The following is a 6,933-nucleotide window of genomic DNA, read 5'->3' on the forward strand; positions in this document are numbered from 1 at the left end:
TTAGAATTGCATAATGTCTATCTTTATCCACATCCTCAATCACCTTTTTTTTCTCATCCACTGATGGGAGTGGAATCTACAATCAGGTAGAAACTAATTTCCATGTGATCTCCACATGCATTAATTTTGTTAAAAATAGACAAGCAAAATAGTATACAATTTGTTATATTAGAGTTCATACCTTGATTCTCCTCATCTTATTAGTGAATTTTTAATTGACTTCGAAGACATCTATTTGTGCCACAATTTTTGTATTTGTCTCTTTATTGAGAATTTTATGTTTCACACATGAAAGAGAATGTAGCAATCTGACAATATCTTCATCAGTCAAATTCAATTGAGTCTTCACTTCTGAGTAACTTAGCCTTTCGGATGCATTGAATAGCAAGAATGTTGATGCTTGCGTATCATAACCATAAAGTAAGTTACACAAGGAAAAAGAAGTGAATTCTAGATATATCAAGGAAACTGACACTGATAAATGTGATGTATTCACTTTGCATATTTATGGTTTCTATAACACATCAATTTTAGTTTTCCTTTAAACAGATAGCATAAGTAGAAAATGAATCAAATTATTAATGTATGGTCATTAACAATTAATGACATTAACCATTGCTTTAACTTATCCTACCCAACTAATTCTTAACCAGAAACTGGAAGAAGAAATTCCCAATAATGATCAGTATACAATGACCTGTAATGCCATTTTATATGAATCAAGGAATCTAACTGTCAGCCAGTAATCAACCAAAAAGGCAATTACCTGGTAAGTAGTAACAACAAGTTCCATAGGCTTAAAGTAAAACTTCCCATTAATATTACAAGTACCTAGAGATTATATCCATGTAAGATTTCTATGCTTTGTCTTTGTCTGATAGAACTGCTTGAACACCTCTACCTATCTTACCTGCATTAAGTAGCAAAGGTCAAAATCTTAACCTGCTTCAAAAATTGCCAAATTTAAAAGGTATACTATATACAAAATGGGCATACCATTTCGGCTGGTAGGTTAATATCAAATGATTTGTAACTCGGCCAAAACCCAGTTGTCAAAATTGTCATAGTCAAGTCTATGCTAGGATGTGCTTGAGAATTTTCATTAAGATAATTGTCAAAATGCCCTTCGTTCTCCTTTGCTAATGTTAAATCTGTGACCTACATACAAGCACACATATTTTTACATAATTTACAATTAGATTAACTTCATTGATAAGAATCAAAGTGAGTTTTTTATTTATGTATGATGCAGCATACCATTCCCTCCATTTTAGAAGTAAACTGACCACCACATTGTTGCTTCAGCTTTGTCAATATGCTTCTTTCATGATCATCATTTGCACTTCTATCAAACAAAAGTCTCTGTGCAAGCTTCTTCCTGCAATTTCAACAAATATTAATTATATATCACAACACATAACAAGACAAAGTCCTAAATTTTAAAATAGCATTATATGGATGAAGATTGTCATTCACGTCATGAATTCTAGATGTGTAAAGTTGCCATTCCTCATGCTTTATGGCCTTTGGTAGAGTCTAGGTTAATCTATACTTGATAATTCCAAACAACTACATTTAAATTTTTTTAAAGCAATTAAAACTAGACTAGTACAAAAAGAAATTGAACCATATATTAAGAATATGGAGTATGTAACCTGGACATACCAAAATAGAAAATGTATCATATTCTAATAAATAGAACTCTACTATTATAAATGTTGGATTAGATTGTTTGAAGTAATAAAGGTGAACCAGCTAAATAATGGGCTAATAAAACATACTTTATTGCTAGTGAGAAGCATTAAAAACTATATTAATGGTATGTTAGCCTGCACACCCAAATTCTAGGTCAGTTCAACCATGGAGATTCCCAGGGTCCTGTCAAATGGGTCATACTAAACAACCCTTCTATTCTACAAACCTCAATGGGTGGTCCACATTGACTATCCAAGCAACTACCTCCTAAGGGAATCGGCATAGCAAATGCCTATGTACCAACTTTTGGTGCCTTCTACATTAAAGAAACCTATTTTGAAGATATTTCCTTGTACCAAGAAACCTTTTGGATAGAGAACTACCTATCAATTGAGTCAATTGTTTCTTTTCAATTTGTATAATATGTTCTGTTGAAACACACATTAATTACCTCTTTTGGCTGTTATAATTAGATGCCCTAGTCTTCTGAGGGTGACCTTGATGGCAACACACCCTATGCTTGTTTGGGGCACAAACATAAGTGTTCAAGATGTCAATCAAGCAGTTCAGTGCTTTCTAAGGAATTTCAAGGATGATCCTTCAGACCTTAAGGGGAAATACATGAGGCTCTTGGAACAAGTTCAAATTTGTCCTTGTTGGGTTCTTATGGTTACCATCTAGTCTCATTTCAAATTATTGGGTGAGCACATTTTCTTTTGTATTCACTTCATTTAGTTGATTTCTCATTTAGAAAATGGAAGTCGAAGGTGAATATTGATGCAATGAACATCTTCAAATATGATGAAGACCTTAATGGCAAGATGGTCAGATATCCTCCTGAAATTCTTGCCATTTTTGACATTGTATTGATGGATGTAGCTATTCACCTCAAGCCCTTGTGGGAGAAGCACATATAGGTGACTGAATTGTATTTTTGGAAAAATATGTTTTGTCAGTTAATATATTTTCATTTAATGACTTTTTTGTTTCATATTTTGTTTATTTATGCACATAAATATGCCTCAAACTTACATATAATTGCCATTGCATTCAGGCAAGAATATTCAATCTTAGAGATACAGTTAACATGCAAGATCTGAATCCATCAGGTAGGCAATTCTTTTTAAAGTTATGTCTTCATTGTTCAATGCTATTTGAAAAATCTAATAAGGGGGTTTTGTTGTCTTTGAAATCTATATATTGAGAAGATGGTTTTAGTCAAAGGAATGATAATTTGGTGCAGCTCAATTATACGAAAAATCAAAGAAGCATTCTTTAGGTGCCTTGTTTGTGGATATGCTCTAGCACCAGTACCTGTTGATAGAGGTAATTCATTGGATTGCAATTGAATTCTTAATATAACAGTTAATTGTGTCTTCATTATATGTTATGTTTTTTTCTCAATTCTATTTTGCATAAATTGTGGCGGAGAATCTATGGCTTTAAATAGATTCATGCTTATGAAAGTGATCTCTAAAGCTTTTAGATTCCAGGATTTTTCAAATAAGATCTTACTCCTTATTGTGACATGACCACTATTGATCTGCTCTCTGTAACCTTAATTGGAACTAATAGGACACCATACATGAGGTTCTTCTCACATTGAGATGTTTGCTTGATGAAAGCTATATATGAGAGAGCACATTTTTTTAGTGTGAAAAAATCCCTGTATGAGAACTTTCACTCCAAATTTTATTCTCATATTCCATGAGAATCTTCCACTGAATTTTGTCAAATGTATTTCATGTTTTAAAAAAAAATCTCATATCTTTGCTTCACTACATACAATGGTACTTGCTATCTAAAAGTGTTTTTGCTGGATTTGTATTCACATCCTATTTTATGCTTCAAATGCTCAGGTCAGATTGATGAACCTACATGTTGTACAAGGCCAGAATGTGCTGTTATGAATTCTTTGACATGGATGCATAACAGATGCTGGTAGGAACTTGTTGATTTTAGTTTATGCATGATTTGAAGCTGCATTTTCAAGACTCTGAAGACAACTATATCCTTTTACTTTGTGGTTAGGTTTTCTGATAAGTAGATTGTAAGGCTACAAGAAATGTCTGATGTCATTCCAAAGGGGGAAATCCTGCACATTGTTAGCTTGTTGATGCACGAAAAACTTGTTGATGCAGCCAAACTTGGTGATCGAATCAAGGTGTGTCTGACATTACATGATATAAGAATTCTACACTCATTTTTATTACCAAGTGTTAGCATTTGAAGGTTGACATTGGTTTTTTTTTTGTAGGTTACTGGGGTTTTCAAAGCTATGACAGTTAGAGTGGGACCAAAACAAAGGATTGTGAAATCTCTATTTAAAGCAAAGCTCTCAAGCCTATCTTAGTCCATTTAAATTGGAAATGAGGACCTTAATGTTGTATTCTATGATTTCTAATTCTAAATTTTAAATCATTTCCTAGTGCAGATCTACATCAATTGCCTTCATCTGAAAAAGGTAGACAAGATAAGATTGTGAGCCAAAGATCCAATGGAACATGATACCAATAGTGATAGTTTTGCCTCTTTTCAAGAGGGTGATATGTCACCAGCTGATTATGAAGCTAAGGTATAAACTCATACTTTTTACCTTTTGTATATAAAATGAATTTTGCAAGCTCTAAAATTGAATTTTGACTACCAATTTCCAAATTGAGAAGTTGAAAGAACTATCTCACATGCCCAATATCTATGAGAGGCTAACTAGGTCCTTAGCTCTGAGTATTTGGGAGCTAGAAGATGTAAAGAAAGGTTTCTTATGCTAGGTATCTTTCTTTGCATTCATGTTCGATTAATTGGTAATTTTTTGCATGTTCTTTGAACCATATGTTAACCATTATGCTTCTTAAATAGCTTTTCGGGGGAACTGTAGTAAAACTAGCTTCAGGCGCTACTTTTTGTGGTGATATCAACATCTTGCTTGTTGGGGATCTAGGTATGAGTAAGTCTCAGCTATTTCAGTATGTGCATAAGTTGGCTCCTCGAGGCATTTATACAAGTGGTCATGGAAGCTCTACGGTTGGTTTGACTGCTTATGTATCAAAGGATCCTGAAACTAGTGAAATAGTAAGTTATTAACTCAATTTGTTGATCATTGAGCTCTTTGGGCTGCCTATTCCCCCACTTCTACCTACCACTTTATTCTATATAAACTGATTATTTCTTTGAACTCAACAGGTTCTAGAAAGTGGTGCATTGTAATGAGTGATAGGGGTGTTTGTTGCATAGACAAGTTTGACAAGATGTCAAACAATGCTCATAGCATGTTACATGTGCTTTTACTGGTTTCTTGACTTTGTAATCTATGTTGTTGGTTGACTTTTTATATCAATGTCTAGTCATTCCTTTGAAGTAGGTTATGGAACAACAAACAATGCCAATTGCAAAGGTTGGGATCATAGCATCTCTGAATGCAAGAACATCTATTTTAGCTTATGCCAATCCTAGTGGTTCATGCTACAACCCTAGATTGTCAGTGATTGACAATATCCAACTTCCTCCAACATTGCTTTCTAGGTGGAGTATGTTTGGTTTTAGAATTCAAGCTGGAGAATTTATTTGTTGTCACTCAAGTATAAAAGAATCACAAAAAATGCCTACAGGTTTGATTTAATCTACCTAGTGCTTGATAAAGCTAATGAACAAATGGATAGGCACCTTGCAAGGCATCTTGTTGCATTACATTATGATGAGCCAGAGGTAAGTTCTAATTTGGTCAATACTATGTAGTAATTAATGGGGGGTCCAATGACCTGATATTTTTGATGTGAACTACATTATGATTCTAGGACCAAACGCTAGATGCATTTGACCTCCCGACTCTCACTTCATATATCACTTATGCAAGACAACATATACATCCTAAGATATCTAATGAGGTAGCAGAAGATCTGATTCATGGTTATGTCTAAATGCGCAGGAAGGGAAACTTCCCTGGCAATAGCAAGAAGGTTAGTTCAATATATTCTCAAGTTTAATTTCTATATAGTATTCTTACAAGTTACACATGTGAAAAAAGTAACAGTATATCTCATACTTCTACTGAAGAATGCATCTAGATGCAGGGTAATTCTCATGTTATGTTAACTTGTTCTCTTGAATGAATTGTATAGGTTATCACAATGACTCCATGCCAAATTGAAAGCTTAATAAGAATAAGTGAAGCCCTCACCCGCATCAGATTCTCTGAGTGGGTAAGAAAATCCTATGTAGAAAAAAGTGGTTTACATTCTTGAATGTCTTAAAGCCAGATTGAGGCAATAAAAAGATATCTTACATTCCAATTCTATAGGTTGAAAGGTGTGATGGGGCAGAATCATTTCGGCTTCTTGAAGTTGCACTTCAATAATTTGCCACAGATCATTAAACTGGTAACCATTGTGCATCTTTGACAATGAGGATTGTCAGTTCATTTAGTTGTATATTAAATACATTATCATCACAAAATTAGTCATCGAGCTGAAAGAACTATGTTAATTGGAATCCATTGAATGCATTTGAGTGTCATGGTTACAAGGACCATTGACATGGATCTCATAAACATGGGAATCTCAACCAATGAAAGAATGAGACAAGCCAATCTTATTTCATCACTGATGATTCTGATCATGGAAAGGATGCAGGCAGGGGGACCATCAACCTGTATTACCGAGGTAACATTCTTTATAATGCCCTAAATATTGTTGAGAAAATTGTTGTTATGGCACCTAACCAAATATGAATGAATGCAATCACAGTTGATGGAGGAAATGCACAAATAGGGATCCAAGGAAGTCACCCTAAATGATGTAAGTAATTCTTTGCTATGGGTAAATTTCAAGCTATTTCCAACTTCATTTTTTTGGGGCAAATGAATACATTATGTGTTATGTTGTTCAATTTCAGATTCATAATGCAATTGGAAACCTTGTGAGTGAGGGGTTTGTTAAAATTCATGTGGACAATGTGAAGAGGACTTGAATGAGTTTTAAGGATGATATGGCCCCTATAATAATTAGTAATGAAGTATCTAATAAGACTACAGTCAGTGTGTTGTGGAAAACTATTTTAATATGCCGTGAGCTTCATGCTCTGTAGTACATTGATGGGTACTTTCTCTTGTAAAAAAATCCAAAAAATTGAAGGAATCCAAAGCTTGGGTGTACTATCTGTGACAAAGACAACCACCGAGGTAATGATGGATATCTTATAATTCTTGCTCAGATAAGAGGATGATAATTATAAATTATGAGA

At 34.0% G+C, this 6,933-nt stretch overlaps 2 pseudogenes; one reads left to right on the top strand and one right to left on the bottom strand.

Annotated features, from left to right (window-relative positions):
• Positions 1 to 638: 638 nt before the first annotated feature.
• Positions 639 to 1,481, bottom strand: LOC149571158 (cullin-1-like; annotated as a pseudogene).
• A 733-nt stretch (positions 1,482 to 2,214) lies between these two features.
• On the top strand, positions 2,215 to 6,660 carry LOC149571159 (DNA replication licensing factor MCM4-like; annotated as a pseudogene).
• The last annotated feature ends 273 nt before the right edge of the window (positions 6,661 to 6,933 follow it).

Source organism: Cupressus sempervirens, chromosome 2 (genome assembly GCF_028749045.1).
Source record: "Cupressus sempervirens isolate cs-2001-9-10 chromosome 2, ASM2874904v1, whole genome shotgun sequence".
Lineage (NCBI taxonomy): Eukaryota > Viridiplantae > Streptophyta > Pinopsida > Cupressales > Cupressaceae > Cupressus > Cupressus sempervirens.